This window comes from Bombina bombina, chromosome 1, assembly GCF_027579735.1.
Source record: "Bombina bombina isolate aBomBom1 chromosome 1, aBomBom1.pri, whole genome shotgun sequence".
Lineage (NCBI taxonomy): Eukaryota > Metazoa > Chordata > Amphibia > Anura > Bombinatoridae > Bombina > Bombina bombina.
The window spans coordinates 1,077,515,339-1,077,541,166 of NC_069499.1; the positions used below are offsets into that span (position 1 = coordinate 1,077,515,339).

General features: G+C 38.2%; 1 protein-coding gene across 2 annotated transcripts in view; it reads right to left on the minus strand.

Moving 5' to 3' along the window:
- The window catches only part of ADNP (activity dependent neuroprotector homeobox), a 98,664-nt gene extending 80,330 nt beyond the window's left edge, over nucleotides 1-18,334 (minus strand). The window contains exons 1-2 of one of the 2 annotated variants that reach the window (XM_053693141.1): nucleotides 17,818-18,332; nucleotides 11,763-11,925 (exon numbers count right to left, since the gene is read on the minus strand). The gene's annotated coding sequence lies outside the window, so the exon portion shown is untranslated. Of the gene's footprint in view, nucleotides 1-11,762; nucleotides 11,926-17,817 lie in introns of both variants that reach the window. The other variant, XM_053693173.1, reaches the window with a different exon arrangement.
- Nucleotides 18,335-25,828: the final 7,494 nt, after the last annotated feature.

The window sequence follows — 25,828 nt, forward strand, 5'->3', positions numbered from 1 at the left end:
TGAGCTCAAAAACGGCGGGAAGATAACTCCGCCCATCTGGCGTCACCGTACTCAATCTCCCGGTCGCCATTAAGATTTTATAGATCTGACACCGGGGGATATAATAACCAAGTCAAATGTATAAAAGTTTAGCCGAGTATGCTACCGCATTTCAGGTAGCTCTATCTCCCACAATAGTGACTCAAAACATGTCTCTGAAACTCTGTAATAACGTCCCAATTGATGTGTAAAGTAACATTATCTTTTGTGTGTTTTCTGACGCCACAAATTTCTTAAGCCCCAGTGCCTGCCGAACAAAGCTGTGCTGTCATAGGATCTCCTCCCCTGTATAAGTCTAGGAGGATAGCGTCCTAATATGAGAGATCTGTCTCATCAAGTGCCCGCCTTCCTCTGAGGTTCCCAGACCTAGAATAAAAAGTTGGCACTTACCTTTACCATCTGCCCGACAGCAGGGCAGCCCAGCAGGTTTAGGAGGTCCTCTCCCTCCCATAGCCCTGTGGAAAATCATAAGCCTGAGTTAATTATGCTTAGGCTGTCAGAAGGGCAGCATAAATGTATAGGAGGCGCAGTGAGAATTATGTCCCACCAGTTCCTATTGCTCTAAAGCCACCAATAGCTCTACTACAGAGACTGATATGGACTATGGCTACACCCTAGAACAAAGTAGCACTCTCTGGCACTACTTTAAAAATAATAAACTCTTGATTGAAGAATCTATAACCAACACCTCACTTTACCTCTTCCTATCACTAACGTAGGCAAAGAGAATGACTGGATTGGGAGGGAAGGGAGGAGCCATATATACAGCTCTGCTGTGGTGCTCTTTGCCTCCTCCTGCTGACCAGGAGGCGTAATCTCACAATGATGAAATCCGGACTCGTGTCTTTAAAAAGAAATGTTTTCCATTTTTTCATCATATTTTATATATATAAAAATTTTTTTATAAGATATGAAAATAAGGGTATATGTGGGTACAGTAAATAAGTAAGAAGAAAATTACAGCTAAACACAAACACCGCAGAAATTTAAAAATAGCCCTGGTCCTTAAAAGGGAAAAGAAACTCAAATTTTTGCTTTAATGATTCAGATAGAGCATGCAATTTTAAGCAACCTTCTAATTTACTACTATTATCAATTTGTCTTCGTTCTCTTGGTATGCTTTGTTGAATGAACAGCAACGCACTGCTGGTTTCGAACACATGGGTGAGCCAATGACAATCAGTATTTATATGCAGCCTCCAATCAGCCGCTAAAACCTAGGTTCTTTACTGCTCATGAACTTTCATAGATAAACCTTTCAGCAAAAAGATAAGAGAAAGAAGCAAATTAAATAGAAGTAAATTAGAAAGTTGTTTAAAAGGGAATCTTTCATGATTCAGATAGAGCATGCAATTTTAAGCAACTTTCTAATTTACTCTTATCAATTTCTTCGTTCTCTTGCTATCTTTATTTGAAAAAGGCATCTAAGCTTTTATTAGTTCAGAACTCTGGACAGCACTTTTATTGGTGGATGAATGTATCCACCAATCAGCAAGAACAACCCAGGTTGTTTACCAAAAATGGGCCAGCATCTAAACTTACATTCTTGTATTTCAAATAAAGATACCAAGAAAATGAAGAAAATAGGAGTAAATTAGAAAGTTGCTTAAAATGTCATGCTCTATCTGAATCATGAAAGAAAAAATTTGGGTTCAGTGACCCTTTAAAATAGTTCTCTATCTGAATCATGAAAGAAAATTTGGGAGTTTTGTTTCCCTTTAAGGATAAGAAATTGAAAAATGATCTGGTCCTTAAGGGGTTAAAGAAATACTAAAGAGTATGAGATTGTAATATAAAATGTGTGTAGATAAAAACTTTGCTATATACTTACAATATTTATACCGTCCATTTTCCCTATAATTTAAAGGGACAGTCAAGTCCAAAATAAACTTTCATGATTCAAACAGGGCATGTCATTTTAAACAACTTTCCAAATCACTTACCAATTTTGCTTTGTTCTCTTGGTATTCTTAATTGAAAGCTGGGAGGTTTATATGCTACATTCTTAGACCCTGAAGGCTGCCTCTAAATCTGAATACATTTTGACAGTTTTTTCCCCACTAGAGGGCATTAGTTCATGTGTTTCATATAGATAACATTGAGCTCACACACGTCAAGTTACCTAGGAGTGAGCACTAATTGGCTAAAATGCATGTCTGTCAAAAGAACTGAAATAAGGGGGCAGTTTGCAGAGGCTTATATAAAAGGTAATTACAGATGTAAAATGTGTAATATAACCATGTTGCTTATGCAAAACTGGGAAATGGGTAATAAAGGGATTATCTATCTTTTTAAACAACAAATTCTGGTGTTGACTGTCCCTTTAATTATGAAAATTGATTCTCTAAATTCCAATGAGTTTCTGTAAAAGTAACGGCCACCACCATAGTAAACTTTTCCATCATCTATTTTTCCCGCTGAGGGCAATCAGGGGTAGATATAAAACAGGCAATAAAAGACTGTACAAACAAGACTGCGTGGAACAGGATTGTCTTAACATAGCCCTGTTTTCACAGATAAATAGAAAACTAGTTCCAACATTGCGGAGTCCATTACTTTAAAGAAACTAAAGCTTTATAACAAATGTTCGAAGTTTACACTACCAATTGTAAAAATACATCTACATATTAAAGGCTAACCTTTGCTTTGAATACATCATGCATAAAATTTACAGTTTAACATCCTTTAAGATTGTAATATAAAATGTTTGATTTTGTCTAGTTAACGGAACACGAAATCCCAAAAAATTCTCATGATTCAGATAGAGAATGCAATTTTAAACAACTTTCCAATTTACTTCAATTATTTAATTTGCTTCCTTCTCATTATACTTTGCTGAAACGTTTATCAGGAGCAGCAAAGAAACTAAGTTCTAGCTGCTGATTGGTTGCTAGCCATACACACATACCTACCTATTGTCATTGGCTCATCCATGTGTTCAGTCAACAACCAGTGCATTGCTGCTCAAAGCATACCAAGAGAACAAACAAAAATTGATAATAGGAGTAAATTAGAAAATTGCATGCTCTATATGAATCATGGAAGAAAAAAAATTGGGTTTCATATAGTAGTAATATTTATTGTGCCCCCCCCTTTTTTTTTTAAAGTTTCACAGATAAAAATGGAGAGTTCCATGATTTGACAACTGTGGCTAGCCATGTCTACTCCAGTAAAAAGTCTGTATTAGCGCCTATAAATAAGGAAAAAGGTGGGTGGAGTTTGGCTACTGAAAAACAATTGTAAAAACAGAATTTATGCTAACCTGATAAATTACTTTCTCCTACGGTGTGTCCGGTCCACGGCGTCATCCTTACTTGTGGGATATTCTCCTCCCCCACAGGGAAAGGCAAGGAGAGCACACAGCAAGAGCTGTCCATATAGCTCCCCCTCTGGCTCCGCCCCCCAGTCATTCGACCGACGATTAGGAGAAAAAGGAGAAACCATAGGGTGCCGTGGTGACTGTAGTGTATAAAGAAAAGGAACATTTTTTCAAACCTGATTAAAAAACCAGGGCGGGCCGTGGACCGGACACACCGTTGGAGAAAGTAATTTATCAGGTAAGCATAAATTCTGTTTTCTCCAACATTGGTGTGTCCGGTCCACGGCGTCATCCTTACTTGTGGGAACCAATACCAAAGCTTTAGGACACAGATGAAGGGAGGGAGCAAATCAGGTTACCTAAACAGAAGGCACCACGGCTTGCAAACCCTTTCTCCCAAAAATAGCCTCCGAAGAAGCATAAGTATCAAATTTGTAGAATTTGGCAAAAGTGTGCAGAGAAGACCAAATCGCTGCCCTACATATCTGATCAACAGAAGCCTCGTTCTTGAAGGCCCATGTGGAAGCCACAGCCCTAGTAGAGTGAGCTGTGATTCGTTCAGGAGGCTGCCGTCCGGCAGTCTCATAAGCCAAACTGATGATGCTTTTCAGCCAGAAAGAAAGAGAGGTAGCAGTAGCTTTTTGACCTCTCCTCTTACCAGAATAAACGACAAACAAAGAAGAAGTTTGTCTGAAATCCTTTGTTGCATCTAAGTAGAACTTTAAAGCACGGACTACATCTAAATTGTGCCGCAAACGTTCCTTCTTTGAAACTGGAACAACTATTTCCTGGTTAATGTTCTCCTTTGGAAGAAAACCAGGCTTGGTACGCAAAACAACCTTATCTGAAAGGAACACCAGATAGGGTGGGTCACACTGCAAAGCAGATAATTCAGAAACTCTTCTAGCAGAAGAAATAGCAACCAAAAACAAAACTTTCCAAGATAGTAACTTGATATCTATGGAATGTAAGGGTTCAAATGGAACCCCTTGAAGAACTAAATTTAGACTCCAGGGAGGAGTCAAAGGTCTGTAAACAGGCTTGATTCTGACCAAGGCCTGTACAAAAGCTTGTACATCTGGCACAGCTGCCAGTCGTTTGTGTAACAAGACAGAGCAGAAATCTGTCCTTTTAGAGAACTCGCTGACAATCCCTTATCCAAACCTTCTTGGAGAAAGGAGAGGATCCTGGGAATTTTAATCTTACTCCAGGAGAATCCCTTGGATTCACACCAACAGATATATCTTTTCCATATTTTATGGTAAATCTTTCTAGTCACAGGTTTTCTGGCTTGGACCAGAGAATCTATCACTGAATTTGAAAACCTGCGCTTGGATAAAATCAAGCGTTCAATTTCCAAGCAGACAGCTGCAGAGAAACTAGATTTGGATGTTCAAATGGACCTTGTACTAGAAGATCCTGTCTCAAAGGTAGCTTCCATGGTGGAGCCGATGACATATTCACTAGGTCTGCATACCAAGTCCTGCGTGGCCACGCAAGAGCTATCAGAATCACCGAGGCCTTCTCCTGATTGATCCTGGCTACAAGCCTGGGAAGGAGAGGGAACGGTGGAAACGCATAAGCTAGGTTGAACGACCAAGGCGCCACTAATGCATCCACCAGAGTCGTCTTGAGATCCCTGGATCTGGACCCGTAGCAAGGAACCTTGAAGTTCTGACGAGACGCCATCAGATCCATGTCTGTAATGCCCCATAATTGAGTCAACTGGGCAAACACCTCCGGGTGAAGTTCCCACTCCCCTGGATGGAAAGTCTGACGACTCAGATAATCCGCCTCCCAGTTGTCTACTCCTGGGATGTGGATTGCAGATAGGTGGCAGGAGTGATCCGCCGCCCATTTGATGATTTTGGACACCTCTCTCATCGCTAAGGAACTCCTTGTTCCCCCCTGATGATTAATGTAAGCTACAGTCATGTTGTCTGACTGGAATCCTATGAATCCGGCCTTCGCTAGTTGAGGCCAACATTGAATATCACTCTCAGTTCCAGGATATTTATCGGGAGAAGAGACTCTTCCCGAGACCATAGACCCTGAGCTTTCAGGGAATCCCAGACCGAGCCCCAGCCTAATAGACTGGCGTCAGTCGTGACAATGACCCACTCTGGTCTGCGGAAACTCATTCCCTGGGACAGGTGAACCTGGGTCAACCACCAACGGAGTGAGTCTCTGGTCATTTGGTCTACTTGAATCATTGGAGACAAGTCTGTATAGTCCCCATTCCACTGCTTGAGCATGCACAGTTGTAATGGTCTTAGATGAATTTGAGCAAAAGGAACTATGTCCATTGCTGCAACCATTAACCCTACTACTTCCATGCACTGAGCTATGGAAGGCTGCGGAATAGAGTGAAGAACTTGACAAGCGTTTAGAAGCTTTGACCTTCTGACTTCTGTCAGGAAGATCTTCATTTCTAAAGAATCTATTATTGTTGCCAAAAAGGGAACTCTTGTCGACGGAGACAGGGAACTCTTTTCTAAGTTCACCTCCCACCCGTGAGATCTGAGAAAAGGCTAGAACAATGTCTGTATGAGCCTTTGCTTTGGAAAGAGACGACGCTTGGATTAGGATGTCGTCCAGATAAGGTGCCACTGCAATACCCCTTGGTCTTAGAACCGCTAGGAGGGACCCTAGCACCTTTGTGAAAATCCTTGGAGCAGTGGCTAGCCCGAATGGGAGAGCCACAAACTGGTAATGCTTGTCCAGAAAGGCGAACCTTAGGAACTGATGATGGTCTTTGTGGATAGGAATATGTAGATACGCATCCTTTAAATCCACGGTAGTCATAAAATGACCCTCCTGGATTGTAGGTAAAATTGTTCGAATGGTTTCCATTTTGAACGATGGAACTCTGAGAAATTTGTTTAGAATTTTAAAATCCAGAATTGGTCTGAAAGTTCCCTCTTTTTTGGGAACTACAAACAGATTTGAGTAAAACCCCTGACCTTGTTCCACAGTTGGAACTGGGTGCATCACTCCCATCTTTAACAGGTCTTCTACACAATGTAAGAATGCCTGTCTCTTTATTTGGTTTGAAGATAAGTGAGACATGTGGAACCTTCCCCTTGGGGTGAGTTCCTTGAATTCCAGAAGATAACCCTGAGAGACTATTTCTAGTGCCCAGGGATCCTGAACATCTCTTGCCCAAGCCTGAGCGAAGAGAGAGAGTCTGCCCCCTACAAGATCCGGTCCCGGATCGGGGGCTACCCCTTCATGCTGTTTTGGTAGCAGCAGCAGGCTTCTTAGCCTGTTTACCCTTGTTCCAGCCTTGCATTGGTTTCCAAGCTGGTTTAGTCTGGGAAGCGTTACCCTCTTGTCTAGAGGTTGCCGAGTTGGAAGCCGGTCCGTTCCTGAAATTGCTAAAGGAACGAAAATTGGACTTATTCTTAGCCTTAAAAGGTTTATCTTGTGGGAGGGCATGGCCCCTTCCCCCAGTGATGTCTGAAATAATCTCTTTCAATTCTGGCCCAAAAAGGGTCTTACCTTTGAAAGGGATCTTTAGCAATTTTGTCTTGGAAGATACATCCGCCGACCAAGACTTTAGCCAAAGCGCTCTGCGCGCCACAATTGCAAACCCTGAATTTTTCGCTGCTAACCTCGCTAACTGCAACGCGGCATCTAAAATAAAGGAATTAGCTAACTTAAATGCGTGAATTCTGTCCATGACTTCCTCATACGGAGTCTCCCTACTGAGCGACTTTTCCAGTTCCTCGAACCAGAACCACGCCGCTGTAGTGACAGGAATAATGCACGAAATAGGTTGAAGGAGGTAACCCTGCTGTACAAAAATCTTTTTAAGCAAACCCTCCAATTTTTTATCCATAGGATCTTTGAAAGCACAATTGTCCTCAATAGGAATGGTCGAGCGCTTGGCTAGAGTAGAAACCGCCCCCTCGACCTTAGGGACTGTTTGCCATAAGTCCTTCCAGGGGTCGACCATAGGGAACAATTTCTTAAATATAGGAGGAAGGACAAAAAGGTATGCCTGGCTTCTCCCACTCCTTATTCACTATGTCCGCCACCCGTTTAGGTATCGGAAAAGCATCAGGGTGCACCGGGACCTCAAGGAACTTGTCCATATTGCACAATTTTTCTGGGATGACCAGATTGTCACAATCATCCAGAGTAGATAGCACCTCCTTAAGTAATGCGCGGAGATGCTCAATTTAAATGTCACAACATCAGGTTCTGCCTGCTGAGAAATTCTTCCTGTATCAGAAATTTCCCCATCTGACAAACCCTCTCTCACTGCCACTTCAGATTGGTGTGAGGGTATGACAGAAAAATTATCATCAGCGCCCTACTGCTCTACCGTGTTTAAAACAGAGCAATCGCGCTCTCTCTGAAATGCTGGCATTTTGGATAAAATATTAGCTATGGAGATATCCATTACTGCTGTCAATTGCTGCATAGTAACAAGCATTGGCGCGCTAGAAGTACTAGGGGTCGCCTGCGCGGGCATAACTGGTATAGACACAGAAGGAGATGATGTAGAACTATGTCTACTTCCTTCATCTGAGGAATCATCCTGGGCAACTTTACTATTTGTGACAGTACTGTCCCTACTTTGTTTGGACGCTATGGCACAATTATCACACATATTTGAAGGGGGAACCACAGTGGCTTCCATACATACAGAACATGATCTATCTGAAGGTACAGACATGTTAAACAGGCTTAAACTGGTTAATAAAGCACAAAAACCGTTTTAAAACAAAACAGTTACTGTCTCTTTAAATGTTAAACAGGGCACACTATTACTGAATATGTGAAAAACTATGAAGGAATTATCCAATCTTTACCAAATTTTCTTAATGCATTCAACGTATTGCACCCCAATTTTCAAGCTGTTAACCCTTAAAATGTGGAAACCGGAGCCGTTTACAATTTTAACCTCCTTACAGTCCCAGCCACAGCCCTTGCTGCGACTTCACTAATCCCAGGGGGATATACGATACCAAATGAAGCCTTCTAGGAATGTTTTCAGTGGATTCCAGACCCTCACACATGCAGCTGCATGTACTGTACTCAAAAGTAACTGCGCAGTAATGGCGCGAAAATGAGGCTCTGCCTACTACAGAGAAAGGCCCTTCCTGACTGGGAAGGTGTCTTAACAAGTGCCTGGCGCTAAAAACGTTCCCCAATGTTATAAAAGTGTGAAATTCAACTTCAAACTGCATATAATCCTTAAATAAAGCAATCGATTTAGCCCCTAAAAGTGTCTACCAGTAAATAGCCCATATTAAGCCCTTTATTCTGTTTGAGTCTAAGAAAATGGCTTACCGATCCCCATGAGGGAAAAATGACAGCCTTCCAGCATTACACAGTCTTGTTAGAAAAATGGCTAGTCATACCTTGAGCAGAAAAGTCTGCAAACTGTACCCCCCAACTGAAGTTCTCTCAGCTCAACAGTCCTGTGTGGGAGGGGCAACCGATTTTAGTTACTGCTGCTAAAATCATACACCTCTTTTAAACAGAACTCTTCATCTTTTTCGGTTTCAGAGTAAATAGTACATACCAGCACTATTTTAAAATAAACTCTTGATAGAAGAATAAAAAACTACAACTAAACACCACAAACTCCTCACCATCCCCGTGGAGATGCTACTTGTTCAGAGCGGCAAGGAGAATGACTGGGGGGCGGAGCCAGAGGGGGAGCTATATGGACAGCTCTTGCTGTGTGCTCTCCTTGCCTTTCCCTGTGGGGGAGAATATCCCACAAGTAAGGATGACGCCGTGGACCAGACACACCAATGTTGGAGAAAACATGTGATAATACATTACAAACATTTCTTACCTCACCCAATATGCTAGTTAAAAGTGACATGAAACCAAATTTGTTATTTCATAATTTAGGTAGAAGAACAACTTTCCAGTTTACTTCTATCATCTAATTTGTTTCATTCTCTTGGTATCATTTTTGAAGAAGCAGCAATGCACTACTGGTTTCTAACTAAACACATAGGTGATCCAATGACAATTGAAAATCTCTCTAAAATTTAAGTAGTTTTAAAAAAAAAAAAAAAAAAAAAAAAAAAAAAAAAGTATGCTCTGCCTAAATCTTGAATGTCTAATTATGACTTTACAGTCCCTTTAAATTGCAAGACAGCAGAAAGAAAGGGGGGGGGGGGGGAGTTATAAGGTGTTTACTGTCCCTTTAAGAACCCTTTGTAAACATGCATATCAGCTTGCTCATGCTTTGCGAGTGCGATAAATTCAGAGCATGTCTAAAACTTTAACACGCAGCTCCTTACCTCACTTGTTTAAAGGACCACTAAAGATAGTAGAATTCTATAATTAAAAAAAAATGTAATAACACTTAAAAGGACAGTATACACTCATTTTCATGTAACTGCATGTAATAGACACTACTATAAAGAATAAGATGCACAGATACTGATATAAAAATCCAGTATAAAACTGTTTAAAAACTTACTTAGACGCTGTCAGTTTGGCTCTGTTGAAAAGTTAGCTGGAAAGCCCACTGCAAGTGGCAAATAAGACACTCCCCCCCTCCCCCTTCTTTTGCATATGAAAAGACCTTTTACACAAACAGGAGCAATATGGAGAAGGTAGCTGACAGTATTCACATAAAACTTTGGGGCTTGGTTAGGAGTCTGAAAATCAGAGCAATGTTATTTAAAAATAAGCAAAACTATACATTTATTTTAAAAAAAACCTTTATGGGCTATATAAATAGATCTACAAAACATTTATGCAAAGAAAAAATGAGTGTATAATGTCCCTTTAATCTGAATTTCAAATAAGCAGATTATTTTCTGAAAAATGTATCCCCCCCCCCAGCCCAGCCACCTGTATCATTTGACATTACAGACTCGTATACGTATACCCTATGAACGTGTGCACATGCTCAGTAGGGGCTGGTGCCTCAAAATGTGTATATAAAATGAAGGTGCAAAACGTAATAAAAGTAAATAGGAAAGTCTCTTAAAACCACATGAATCATGAAAGTTAAATTTTGACTTAAGTGTCCCTTTAAAAGCAGCTTATCCTACACCTTATTGAAAGGGATAGGAAAGTCAAAATTAAATGTGCATGATTCAGATAGAGCATGTCATTTTAAGACACTTAAATTCACTTTCAAATGTGCTTTGTTCTCTTAGTATCCCTTGTTAAAAAAAATGAATACGCACATATACACTAGTGGGATCTGCTGCTAATTGGGGCCTGCACACATTTGTCTCTTGTGATTGGCTAAATAGATATTTTCAGCTTTCTGTCAGAAGTGCAATGCTGTACCTTCAGCAATGAACAACAAGAGAATGAAGAAAATTTGAATTTAGAATTAAAATAGAAAGTTGTCTAAAATTGTATGTTCTAGCTGAATCATAAGAGAAGATTGTGGGGTTTACTATCCCTTTAAAAATATCTAAAAATAAATAAATCTCTCTTTAAATACTCCCCTTTCATGTGCTGACAGTTTCATTTTTTTTTATGTTTTTGTACATGCCACTGTATGAAAATTATGGAGGTTATAAGCATTGAAACAAAGGGACAGTAAAGGTATAATTAGTTTCATTATTCTGATAGAGCATGTATTTAGTTCTTAATTTTTTTTTAACTTTATGATCATACCTAGGTAAGTTTAGAATCATATAAGTGTGACTAACACTACATGGTAGCAGTGTTTGCAATTGCAAACATTGCTGCCCTCTAGTGCTTAATGTTAAGCATTGTTAAAAACACCACTGCCACATGGGAGTATTTTATTGGAGGCCATATCTCCATAAATATATAAAACTGGAATCTGTTAAAACAAGGGCTACTAAAAAGGTACATAGTATTTAAAAAAAAAATCTGCAGGGAAGAAAGGCATAATAACCCAAAATATGAATAGCTTATAGAAAAGGCGGAAAAGATAATATACTTAAGTTTGTAACTGACATAAAGCTGAGACTGTAAGCATTTTTCACAAACAACAACACCAGAACAAGATCTCACGATATCAAGTTGAAGAGTAGCATGTTCAAGAGTAATTTGCACTTTGGCACTTCTACAAAGAAATGATAGTTGGTTGATTCATGGAATAAATTTCTATTGGAGACGGTAAAGACAAAACACTGTGGGGGGGGCTCCAAGAATGCCTGAGATAGGCATAAGACTATCCTACAAACATAAAAGCTTACACTTTATAGAAAAGGTGGGCAGACTCGTTATACCTATGGTTTTTATATGCCAAATTGTAAATTTAACGTTAACTCGTGTCCATTAAATTATAAGAAAAGGGGACAAAAACAATGGATATAGTTTAAAGTTTAATTTTGCAATTCATTTTACATTACAAAATTATATATATATATATATATATATATATATATATATATATATATATCTATCTCTCATGCAAATTAAATATGAAACTTACTTTTTATTCAGGGATCAGCAAAACCTGGGGAGCCACTGCACCAACAATTCTTTCTAGTTCTGGATTCTATTTTATGGATTCTTCTATACACATCTTTAAAATAGTTCCTTGCTTCATTAAACAAAAAAAAACACGTGGTTGGCTCCTTTGCTGTGAAAGACCCCTAAGATTGAAACAATTTTGTTAAACTCCAAATTTAAACCATAGCAAATTGATTTGATGGAAATAAAATAAGCTAAAATGGATGTATAGATATAGAACACTGTATAAATGTACTCCCCTTTACAATATTAGACTGAAATGAATAATAAAAAATACTTTCATATTTTTAGCACTTTGACGTTAAATGTTTTAGTACCCCCTTCTTAGCTGTGTGTAGCTCCTGCAAAGGGGTAAACACATAGCTAATGTCATGCTCAGGAGCTGCAAAACATTGCAGTGGTTACTGAGCAGGACTTTTTTTGTGTGTTTTTAAAGGGACACAAAATCCAAAGTTTCTCTCATTCAGGTAGAGCATACAATTTTAAAAAGCTTTTCAATTGTATTAATTCCGTTAGTATCCATTGTTCAAAGTGTAACTAGGTAGGCTCATGACCAAAGATGCTCTAATGGTAGCAAGATGCAGAGTGGTGTCTCACCTGAATGTGTTAAGCTAGCTAGCCCCCTGTAGTGTATTGCTATTTCAACAAAGGATACCAAGAGAATGTAACAAATTTAATAGAAGTAAATTGGAAAGTTATGTTAACTTGAATGCTCTGTCTGAATAATGAAATAAATATCTGGTATTTCATGTTTAAAGGGACAGTTTACTCAAAAAATTTCTCCCCTTTAATTTGTTCCCAATGATCCACTTTACCTGCTGGAGTGTATTAAATTGTTTACAAGTAGCTCCTTTCCCCTTATATTGGCATTTGAAATGGTTAATTTAGCATGTGGTATCCCCACCTATTCTGAAAGTTTGTGGCCGCGCGTACCAGCTATAGATAAGCTTTGTATACACAGCCAGCAGAAGAAATTTCACTCCCAGTGTGATAAAGCAGAGATAAGGTAATAAAATGTTGATTTTCCATTGTTCTCTCAAAGTACTCGTGATTGTTTTAAGGACAGATATAAGATAAAGAAGCAGGTATATGTACACAATGTGATACAGTAATGAGATCTGATTATACCTACAAGCTCAACCCATTTTATTAGGCTGTGGCTTCAAAACACAAAATCAGAGCTTTAATATACAGAAATAAACCTTAAAAAGCTAATTTTCATACATTTTTTACTCTGCAGTTGGTATAAAAAGCAATTGTAAACACATTAAGGGAAAAACTATTTTACAGTATACTGCCCCTTTAATGACAAATAAGTTACATTACAGAATAAAGGTAAACACAGCTATGTTTTTTCCCTTTCACTCTGCTTCAGAGATACATAATGAGACACTGTATGCTATTTCTCTCATGCATATGAAAAAAGCATTACAAAGAAAGAAGAGTTACATGGATATAATTTTTATCATCCCCTTGAGAGAACGGTGTTTAAACATGTTGAAGTAAACGCACTTGGGAGTGCCCTGATTGAAAATGTCTGGAGCACTATGGATTCAGATTGCCTGCATAACACACAGTGTGTGTATATAATGGCTAGAGACTCCAGGTGTAGATTAAAGGGACAGAAAGGTCAATTTTAACTTGCATATGCATTTCAATTTTAGACGGAAGCATTTTTGCAATATACTTCTTACATTAGCAAAAATGCTTCTAGTAAAGAAGGCATTATTTCAGCAGTATACGCACATATGCCAGGTGTGACTAGAGGATTAAAACACCATGGCTATACAGAGAGTTGGTAGGGTTGTATTGTCGCATTAAAGACCTGTCATACAGGTCACTGCTGACTGAGAAAGTGTGGTGTTTGAGTGCCCTATCTAGCATTCAAAGCAAACTTGTGTGTGCTGCTGAAATAAAAAAAAAACCTTTAGTAGAGGAATTTTCGCTAATGTAAGTATATCACAAACATGCTTCAATTTTAAACAATTGCACATTTTAATTGACATTTCTATCCTTTTACGTTGTATTCCATTGAAAAAAAAAGAAACTTGCTTATTTTAAAATGACTACCTATAACTGATGCATTAAACCTCATGAATCACTCACCAAAGCCTCTTTCAAATTTTCCCTAAACATTTTTTATTATGCACAAAAATTAGAAAGCTCTTAATTTTCAGTTAAATTACAGGAAAAGAGTACACAAATAATGAAAGTATAATATTCACCATGTATGAACTTTTTATATTACAATCTCAATGTTTAAGGTCCCTTTAAAAGTACAGCTAAAGAAATGAATGCACCACTGTGCCCAGTAGATACTTTATATTTGGGGGAACAGTCATGCTCAGATACAGTGTTACATTTTAAAAACACTTAAAAAGTTATTTCTATTATAAAATGAAAACCTTTTAGTATCCTTTGCTGAAGCTTCGTTCCTTTCTGTGACAGCATTCTTAGGATAAAGAGCATACAGGTGTCTTTTAGGTCTATGAAAGTAGTGTTTTCAACAATGCTTGTACCATACATATAGTTCAAGACATACAAACACTCTCCTGAGCATATCTAGATGAATTCTCATATATATATATATATAAAAAAAAAAAAAAAAAAAAAAAAAGTATTTCATGATTCAGGTAGAGTATGCAATTTTAATAAGCTTTCCATGTGAACTTGCGCACATGCTCAGTAGGAGCTGGTGCCTCTAAAAATGAGTATATAAAAAAAGACTGTTCAAAATGTGATCATGGAGTTAAATTGGAAAGATTCTTTAAATTGTGTGCTCCTTCTGAATCATGAGGTTTTTTTTGGTTTTTTTTTTACTTGAGTGTCCCTTTAAATTCAGCAGCATCAGGTGTGTACATCCTAACAATTTTCAATGGCTTATAGAATACAACAAACATTTGCACCTACCAGGCAATGAGCATTAATAAAGTAGTACACAAATGATACTGAGATAGATATATATGTTATAAGGAAAAAAAAATGTAATTGCTGCATTTTCAAATGGATGATAGAAATTGAGTCAAATATACCTTTAACCCATAATGACTGATGTCCCATGTACGTTGCGGGTCGTTAAGTGTTTTATTGTTTATAAATGGCTCGGGTCGCACTGCAAGCAGTGGGACAGCGCTATTATACCCTCCCTCCTGGTCACAGAGACTGCGCTATTAATAATGCAATCCTCATAGAATGATTATCAACGTACAGGGTATGATGCTGGTCGTTAAAGGCTTAAAGGGGCATGAAAACCAATTTTTTTCTTTCACAATTTAGAAATAGCATGCAATTTTAAACAACTTTCTATTGTACTTCTATTAACTAATTAGCTTCATTCTCTTGATATCATTCATTGAAAAGCATCTAAATAGGCTCAGTGGCTGTACATAGATGCCTCATGTGATTGGCTCACCCACATGCATTGCTATTTCTTCAACAAAGGATATCTGAAGAATATAAGTAAATTGTAATGTTTAAAATTGTATTCTCTATCTGAATCATGAAAGAAAAATGTTGAGTTTAATGCCCCTCTAACTTCAGAGGGAGAGAGTTTCTCTCTGTGTAAGAGTACTGAATATATATGTGCTTAACAGGTGCTATTAGGTGCTATTATATATGAGAATGTTTTTAGTACACTGCCCCTTTATATTTAGTGCCTGGCATAATTCTATAATGAAACATTTCAACCAGAAAAACCATTGGAATGGCCTTCAAGAAAGAAGTCAGTTCATGTTCTTCCTACATTTTACATTTGGCCCTGCTTCATCTCTTAGGATGAATAAAAAAAAATCTTGAAGCTCCTCTTCATCATTTCAAAGATGAAAACAAATAAACCAAAAGTAGACAACATAATGTCTTAATATTTTGGTTGGCATCCTTTGTATATATTTTCTCCTAAACAACAAAAACCTGCATATTTTTTTATTTTTAGGATCCCTGATAGATTTAAAAGGATATTAAATAAAAAAAAAATATGATATTCAGACAGGAGCATACCATTTAAAAAAAAAAATAATCCAATTTAGTATTATCAAATTTGCTTCATTTCCATGATATTCTTTGTTGCAGATACCTGGTTAGGCATTTGTAACACTACATGGCAAGAAATAGTGCTGCCATCTAGTGCTCTTGCAAATGGATAACATTCTTGAAAACTGTTGTCATATAGTGCTCCAGAAATGGTCTGGCTCATAAGCAAACATTCTTGCTTTTAAATAAATAAAAAAAAACATTGAAAAATAGAAGTAAATTCAAAAAGTTATTTAAAAAAAATACATGCTCTGTGCCATGAAAGAAAAAAAACAGAAATACAGTACACTAAATTCAGTAGGACACATCAATAAGTCCAAACAAACCACAAAAACAGCATCACTATCTAATACCATACAATAATCTTTGTTAGGGGAGGCTTGAGACAGTTAGATCATAAGGGAGGTAAGGATATATCTAGACATAAAACAGTTTGTGGACAGTGCTATTGTATAAGCTGCAGTTTCCGCAAGTTATTGGTTCTATTTTAAATTTAAAGTAGAGTCATTTATAATAGGATGCTATGTAATAGGCCATCTACAAATTGAGAATTAGACATGATTTTGATGTTAGAAGAGAGTCCTTAATTATAAAGATACATACTATGGAAAAGTTCTCATTAGTAAATAAGTTCAGTGTGTCAAGGAGAAAGAAAATTAGCAAGTTAAATGGGGCAGAAAACACAGCAACATGAATCACAGCACCCCTGTCCCCATTTAACCAAGTGATAAGATGCAGTCACAGGCCATGCAGGCATCCTAATGCCTTTAGGAGGCGCTATGCTACCACACTAGTTATGCTTCAAGGCCCCATCCCTCATATGAGGCTGAGCCTTACCCAACAAGCACAATGTGCCCCCTACTGGAAAGTGGGACGACTTGTTTTTATTTGGACTTGCGCTGCATTTTGGGTGAAGGGAGGTTCTCCATTCTTTAGGATATCGAAACAATTCTACATATAATACATCGTAAACAAAACAATTAACAGTAGCCGATAACAATTAAAATGACAGCTAACCGACAACCATGTTCAATTTTTTTTTTAATTCTTTTTCACGTGCCTTTGTTCTCTATGGGGATAGCGCATTTGTCTGTTATACATAAAAACTTTGCGCTACATGATGCCGACACGTTTGTTTCCCAGTAAGTCATGGACATGCTGTCTAGAATCACTCCTATATGTTACACAGAGGCTATGGCGCCTTTTTCAGCAGACTTGTAGGGAGGGGGAAGAAAGGACATCCCCTCCCTATTAACCCTCTATTGCCCACAACCTAAAAAGTGTCACCGTTTAGACTGATACCTTCCCCTTACAAAATGCCGCATCGGTGTGCCATAGAACGTAAAAGCAGCCGGCATTTATTCTGCTATACCCCTCCGGCTAGAAAAGACTGACAGGCCCCGGATTGAATGTTATCGGCTCTAAATACCGGCGTATTACTCTCTACCTGGGGCCCAATTAAACCATGGCGTACAACGCTACACTAAACCCTCGCCCCCTTAGCCGGGTTACAAAGATATGCACGTGGGATATGGATCAGAATTATGATTACTAAAAATACAAATTCCCTAGACTCACCAATACAATCCTCTACTAACATCACTGATGTCATCCCTGCTAAAGGCGAGTTAAAAAAAAAAAAACACACACAAAAAAAACAAGGATGACCATGCTTTAATAGAACAATCCTTTTACATAGCTGTCATCTATAGAAATAAATACCTCCCCTTCCCTGAATAGATATAACATGTAAACAGGAGGCCCGTCAACCACTAAACCCCGTCCCTCATACTCGCTTATAAATATTATACAGGCCACATCTGGTGCAGTATCAGCCTGAACTGGTTATTATGTTACACTATAGCTACAGGCCAGGTAACCCACACACCCCCTACAGATCTATACAATGGTTACTGTATCCGTATACCCACAAACCACAATTTCACAAAACCCAACCATTCCCCCCGGATGACAGCCCGCGTTACCTGTCCGGCACACTGTCTCTCCTCTTGTGTATGAGCACTGTGTGCTTGTGAGGTCCAAGTGGAGGTGACAGAGGAGGAGGAGGAGAACTGGGACAATAGGCGGCCTTTATGTCAGTGGCAATCCGCCTCAACATGGGAGACCGAGATCACAAACAGAACACCCCCTCACCGCCGTGTACCGACAAAGATGGAGGATAAAAATTGGGTTAAATACAAATATATAAACGCTCCATATATCCACAGGCCGGTGCTTAAATAGGGGTGCTGGCAGAGAAAAGATGGCAACTATTAGAAAATAAAAAGTGGGGTATAAGGTAAAAATCTACCCCCCAAGGAGGGGATGTTGCAGCCGGGTAAATTGAATTCCGCCTCCACCAGACAATACAACTCGGCTCCGAACCTGCCCTGGCCAAAATGGCGTCCGAGAAAGATCGGATGTGGCGTCAGCTCCTCATTAGCATGAGGGGGGACTCATTGTCCAGCACACAGGGAGGATGGAGCCCGGGAAAAAACAAAAAAATATCATGCGAGATACGACCGAGAGAATAGGCAAAACTGCCAGTTTCTAAAATGTTAAACAGCAGTGTAATATTTTTTTGTCTCTCAAGGAAGAGACATTCTTGAAGGTTTACTGCGTGATGACAAAACCTTGCCGAAACCACTAGGAGGCGCCTTTTTGCGGATAGATACCAAACATGAAGGAAAAAATCACAGTGAGATGTTTTTTGTCTGTATATACATCCGCTGCCGGGTCTATATGCAGAGGGTAGATCACGTGGTAATGGCCTCACTGCTGCAGCCATGTGGTTAGGGTTGTGTGGGTAGGAGGTGGCACAGAGACATTCCTGTTGGTGTATTGGTTGGTGGGTGCTACTGCATGTGCAAAAAGTGGTTGGAACACAAGGTTGAGTTAGTTGATGAGTTACCTGAAACTTTGTATATTTGTGTTTTTTGCTAAAATAAAATATATCAATATAGACTATGACAAACTACAATGTTTGAGTAATGCTAACACAAATCATTTATTATATTTCCTCATAAATTCCAAATAAAGAGACAAGAAGGCCAAAATTGAACCTAAATATATTGAATATAGCATATGTTAAACAGCTTTCCAATTTACTTCTATTATCAATTTTGCTTAGTTCTCTTGGTATCCTTTGTTAAAGGGTAATCCTAGGTGAGCCCAGTAGTGTTAACGTGCCTTTAGCCATCTTCTAGTAGTGTTTGCAACAATGTTTATAGAAATGTTATACATGGTTGCAAACTGCTGCCATAGAATGCTGAAGACATGCAGACTGCTAAGGACCCATCAGCCGAGCTACATTTACTCTTTAAGAAAGGATACCAAGAGAACAAAGCAAATGTGATTATAGAAGTGAAATGGAAAGTCATTTTGAATTGTATGCTCTGCTTATATCATGAATCCTTAATTTTGACTTTGCTGTTTCCTTTAATGGGTAACAATTTATTAGGTATGTGCATAATTCGTTATTTAGATATTTGTTTGCCAAACAAATTCCAAATATGGTCACGGGTAACAGCAAAAGATTATTTTCAGTGTTGGATATAATAAAGTGCAACACACAAAGATCTGTGCAAATCCAGGTCTTTGTGTGTTGCACTTTAACACTAATATAACAAAATATCTAAATGCTGCTACCTGCGGCCATATTTTGAATTCATTTAAAAAGCGAATACCTGAATAACAGATTTCTTTCATATAGGTGGCGAGAGTCCACGATTTGTTCCACATGGGATATACATTCCTATCAGGAGGAGGCAAAGTTTCTTAAAGACTATAAATACCCCACCCACCTCACTCATATCCCAGTTTAAACTTTGCCTCCTTTGGAGGTGGTAAGTGCTTCAGTGTATATTGAAGTCCGGTTTTACTCTCAGAGTTACAGCGATTATCAGAGGGATGTATGGGGAGTTTAGCCTTAAAGACACCATGTTTTACCCACTGGTAGTCTTCTATAAGGCCCTCTGTAAATTCGGTCGCAGTAAATCCGTTTCTGCCTCCCTTTACAGATCCACATACTGGTTGGCTGTCTGCTTCTAGTGGACATGTGGCTTTTTTTTTGCCACAAAAATTTAGTGCCCTTTTTAATTTAAATAGTTTCTCTCTGATATTCTTTTCACCCTCATTTTTAAATATAAGGGCTTTAAGTTAAGGCTATTATAAACACTCTATATCTAATGTTTTTAGTAAACATTTATTTATTAAGCATTTTTAGCACAAACTTTTCCAAATCCTCAAAGTTTTTAGCAAAAGAAAGAGTATTATTATATTTTACATTTTTGCTATAAGCGTAAGAGATCAGCCCATGTTTTACCATCATCTAGTAAAGTATGTAATGATCAGACTAATACTGATGTATCTTCTCATGATGATGGTCCCTCTTTTTCTGAGGCTCCCTCATCTGATACAGAACCAGATAAATCTTTTTTATTTAAAACTGAGCATATTCGTTCTCTTTTAAAAGAAGTTTTAGTCACTTTAGAATAAGTATTGAAGAAGCTAAACCTTCTGAGGATATTCCTTGTAACAGGTTAAATTCTTTTTTTTAAGTCTATCATTGATCTTCCAGAAATATTTCCCGTTCCTAACGCAGTTTCTAATATTATTTCTAAAGAATGGTTTAAACCTGGTTCTTCTTTTAACCCTACTTCTAGGTTTAAAACATTGTATCCTTTACCTGTTGCTAATTTGGTGCTATGGGAAACTATCCCTAAAGTAGATGGGGCTATTTCTTCTCTAGCAAATCATACTACAATTCCCTTAGAGGATAGTATTATTATTATTATTATCAGTTATTTGTAGAGCGCCAACAGATTCTGTAGCGCTGTAAGCAAATGCGGAGTATAACAAAACATAGGGATCAAACGGGTAGAGGGCCCTGCCAAGAGTTGCACTGTTGTAGTCAGCTCTTAAGAAGGTGATCTACAAACAGCTGGACTCTTAGGCTTACATGCTAAGGGGGTTCAGGGGATAGCAATGGAGGAGAGGAACTGGTATAAAGAAAGGTTAGTGTAGGTTGTATGCATCCCTGAACAGCAGAGTCTTTAGGGAGTGCTTGAAGCTTTCGAAACTGGGGGAGAGTCTTGTGGAGCGAGGCAGAGAGTTCCACAAGATAGGAGCCAGTCTTGAGAAGTCCTGTAAACAGGAGTGTGAGGAGGTAACAAGACCGGAGGAGAGTAGGCGGTCATGAGCAGAGCGAAGGGGACGGGAGGGAGAGTATCTGAAGACAAGGTCTGAAATATAGGGGGGAGCAGTGCAGTTGAGGGCTTTGTATGTCAGAGTGAGAAATTTGTGTTTCATCCTAGAGGCAAGAGGAAGCCAGTGAAGGGAATTGGCAGAGAGGTGCAACAGATGAAGAGTGACGTGTAAGAAAGATGAGCCTGGCAGAGGCATTCATTATGGTTGAAGAGGAATTTTCCCCTTTTGAGGGGGGAAAAAGGGGTGGGAACAAAATAGGACTCTCAAAAAATCCCTGCAGAGTGAACCTTTGTATCTCTGAAGGGCAGCGCCTCGATACCGTTATGATTTGAAATTTAGAAAAAAGGGAGAGAAAGAGGTATCATGTGGCACACTTGCATTGAGAGCCTAACTAAACAAATTTATTGTAGGCAAACACTAGAACCAGTTTTGATTAAAATGTAACTTTTATTATTTATTAATTAAAAATAAAAGGAAAGTATAGATAATTTAAAATAGGGAATCACTTGTAATAGGTAGGTGTTTGAGTGAACAATCATGCATTGCAGTGAGGAATTAATCCTGTTTATGAACCATCACATGTGCAGTGTAAATGATTGACGTGGACACATAGTGTATCAAATAATATGTGCCACGTTTACTTATGGTAAAATTTCAATTAGAACACTGGACACAAATTGTATTGGTGTATACCTTATACAAATGAGCTACCAATGATCCCTAAAATGACATAAACTGTCATAATTTAAATAACTCAAATAAAAGGAGGTATAATCCCAGAATTGGAATATACAACTAGTAAAACATTGCTTCTCTTGAGGAAAAGAAGAGATATTGTCTTAAATAGGCAAATATATTCGATAAATAATTTAATCCAAAAAAACAGTGGAGTATATTAATGGGTTAGAAAATAACCGTGTGTACAGTGGGTTAAAATACCCAGATGTTATATAGAAGTGGCATAAGCATAGGTGTAGCAATGTAATTCTATAACAAGGTGTTGCTGGCAAATAACCACTATTAAATTATTAACAGTTATAACATTGGTGACATGTATTCCACCGGTAATATCAGACAAAGGTATAAGAGGTTAACCAATAATTCGAAGATACCCAGTCTATCACTTTTAGATGGTATATAACACAATTTGGCTCAAGGTATTGGTTTCTAATTATACCGTTTAGTGTGACCACTATTACGTTAGTAAAGGTTCTAACTCCTATATATGTCACCGGAGGTTTATAGTAACAATATTACACAGATAGACCCGTGTCACTGGTCACCATTATATTGTCCAATATAATTGCACAATTAGGCTATAATTTTTATCTCTTAAACTGAAGTGTACCAATAATATGTACCGGTGTGTATCACACCTGAGTTTGCTAGTATTTAACCCACACTGTATCGTTGCAGTAAAGATACAAAGATTCCCAAATATACTGAGACCCACTGGTTTTAAAAAAAAGGCCGATTAGGCCAACAACATATTAAGTAACCAAAATTAACTAAGTCTTATATTTTAACAAAATTATCCTCAAAAGAAGCAGTGCGAACTCCTGACGCGCGTTTCGCCAACTGCTTTGTCAAAGGCGCTGATCGGTCTTCGTGCTGCCTTATTTAAGCCAGAGCCAACCAATCCGGGCGGAGGTGTGTCCCGGTCACATGACCTTCGTCACCAATCATGGACTATCGGTGACGTCGTAAGGTCATGTGTATCTTCAGGAGTTTCTGATTGGATAGAGTAGGGAGGGTATGTGTACACTGCTGCCCAATCAAGACAACGATATTAGACTAAGTAAACATGTCAGAGGAAAAAGAAAACATTGGAAGCCTATATTGCGATCGCGTTCATATACGATGGCATCACACAAATTAAATTTTATTGTTGGAATACATGAAACACAACTTTCCTAATAAAGCACAACGTTCAATTCATTTATTCGAAAAATCATGTATCTTCAAATGATTTCATATTAGTTAAAAGAGGTAGGGGGGAGATAAAAAGAGCGGTGTTTGTTTACTGATAACCAATCACAATGATGATCACAGAGTATATAAGCCTGTAATTAGACGTGAGTAAATTGTGATATTCATATCGTCCGTTGTCTCTTTCATAATAATATAGCATAGATCATTGAGGAAGAAGGGTTTGCTCCTTCATGTGAATAACTTCATTCAGTGACTCATCCCGGTACCCTATATATGATATGATGACCTATACCAACAATCAACTTGAGGAATATTCTCTAAAGATACCCCTCATGATGACACTATTGCAAGAACGGGGTGAAGGTCAGTTGTTCATTCAGTCCTTTTGGGGCCATAGTTTGAAGCCTAAAGATCCATTTGGTTTCTTCCTTGAGGAGGGTAGTTTCAGTATTCCCCCCTCTAATTACCTGGTCTTATTCTCTGCAGGATCCAGCATTTTAGAACAGGTTTTCCTTCATGTTTGTCCATGAAATGCCTTGCCACTGAAGTAATTTTATTCCCCCTTTCCAGGTCACTCTTGGCATTGCGAATATTTCCTAGGTGTTCCCCTAGTCTTGTCCACAATTCCCTAGTCGACATTCCTACATACCTTTTATTACAAATACACTCAATGCAATAAATGATATTTTTTGTTCGACAATTGTAGAAATCGTATAAAAAAATGTATACATTTCCTTGAGGGAAAATATTCATCTGATTTACTGTACGTATATATGGACAGAACTTACACGTTCCACAGGGATAAGTACCTTTAAGATTGTCTTTCCTTTTGCTGAGGCATTTGACAAAGTGACTTTTAACAATTTTATCCCTAATTGTTGGCGCTCTTCTCCAGGAGATTTGTATCCTATCTCCAACCTTTTTTGTCAAATCTTCATCAGTTTGAAGTATGTGAATATGGCGGTTTAGAATTTCAGAAATTTCTCTGTGGGATTCATTGTAGGTGCTTACGAATCTCACCTTCTGATCACTTCCATCCTTGATCTTAGGTACCAGGAGATCAGATCTTGTGGTATGTAATGCTCTGTGATAAGCCTTCTTTAGTACTGATTTTTGGTAGCCTCTCTCCTTTAATCTTGATTTTCAGATCCTTTGCTTGTTCCTTAAATACAGTTATCACCGAACAGTTATGTCTTAAGCGTAGAAACTCACCATAAGGGATGGCTTTCTTAGTAGAAACATGATGTGCGCTTTCAAATCTAAGAATGGAGTTGGTTGCTGCGTCCTTTCTATGTAAATATGTTTGGATCTTATCAAACATATCCCTTGATATACTCAAATCCAGGAATGTCACTCTGTCGTAATTAATCTCATAAGTTAACTTTAGGTTAAAGTCATTCCTGTTCAGTTCATTTATGAATGCTTTGAAGGTATTGATGTCACCTCTCCACAAAATAAAAACATCATCAATGTACCTCAGCCACAGCAATATGTGTTCAGTATATTTCAACAAACTATCTCCAAAAACGGTTTCCCATTCCCACCAGCCTAAATACAGGTTGGCGTATGTGGGGGCACATGCTGTGCCCATCACGTGCCTTTTATTTGAAGATAGAATTTATTGTTAAAAACGAAAAAATTATATAAAGTTGTTTTTATCTATATTATCAGATCCCTCCATTTTGAGAAAGTATTCGATCGCAAAGCATCCCCATTGGTGATCAATTGATGTGTAGAGAGATTCCACTTCACAGGTAGCAAAAAAAGTACTCTCATCTAAGGTTATACCATCAATTTTACGTAAGACATCCATTGTGTCCCTAACGTACGATGGTAATGTTAGGACTAAGTCTCTGAGTCTGAAATCGATGTTTCTCAACGCTTGTTCGCTTAGGCTCCCTATACCAGAGACAATTGGTCTTCCTGGCGGTATGTGTTTATTTTTGTGGATCTTGGGGAGAAGATATAATGTTGCTGTTTTTGGTTTATTAACAGTCAGATATTTGTATTCCTTGTTATTAATTAATTCATCACGCTTAGCGCTTTCAATTATACTTTTGTATTTCAAAAGGAAGTCATTTGTTGGGTCCCAAAGAGATGTTTATAGCACTGGGGATCCCCCAGTTGTTTTAGGGCCTCAATTATGTACATCTCCTTTGGCCAAAGGACAATATTTCTGCCCTTGTCTGATGGTTTGATGATCACATCTTGCCAAGACTGAATATCTTTCAGGGCCCATTGCTCCTGTTTATTCAAATTCGAAACATTTTTTTGTGGTAAGTTTGAAAAAATCCCTACTTACAACCTGTAGGTAAGTCTCAATTTGAGGAAAGTGTGAGAATAGGGGCATAAAAGTCTATTTCGTTCTTATTTTAGTCAGCCAATCGCTGGACATACTAGGTGTGTCTTCATTTTCTTCAAGTAGAGACACTAAATTTAGAATAGTTGTTGCATCTAAATCCTCATCATCATGTTTAGTATACATTTTGCTCAGAACCAATTTTCTAATAAAAAGATGTAAATCTTTGATAATCTCAAAATGATTTAAATTGTTTGTAGGGGAAAAAGATAAACCTCTGCTTAGTACATGAATATGGTCAGGGGAGAGTATCCTGTTAGTGAGGTTTATGATTTGGAGGGTATCTGGTTTCACCATCGTGGTCTCTTTCCCCAGTCCTCTCGGTTCCCCCGCACTGTTCTTGTACCCCCATCTGGTTCTGTTCCTGAGGCTGCGATCTTGATTTCCCCCCTCTTCTTTGTCTTTTATTTTTGGTTTTCCAGGCTCCTTATTTTTTGAGAGGATTGCTTGTCTTTCACTTGCATTTTGTACTAGTAGGGTTCTATTTGATGGTATTT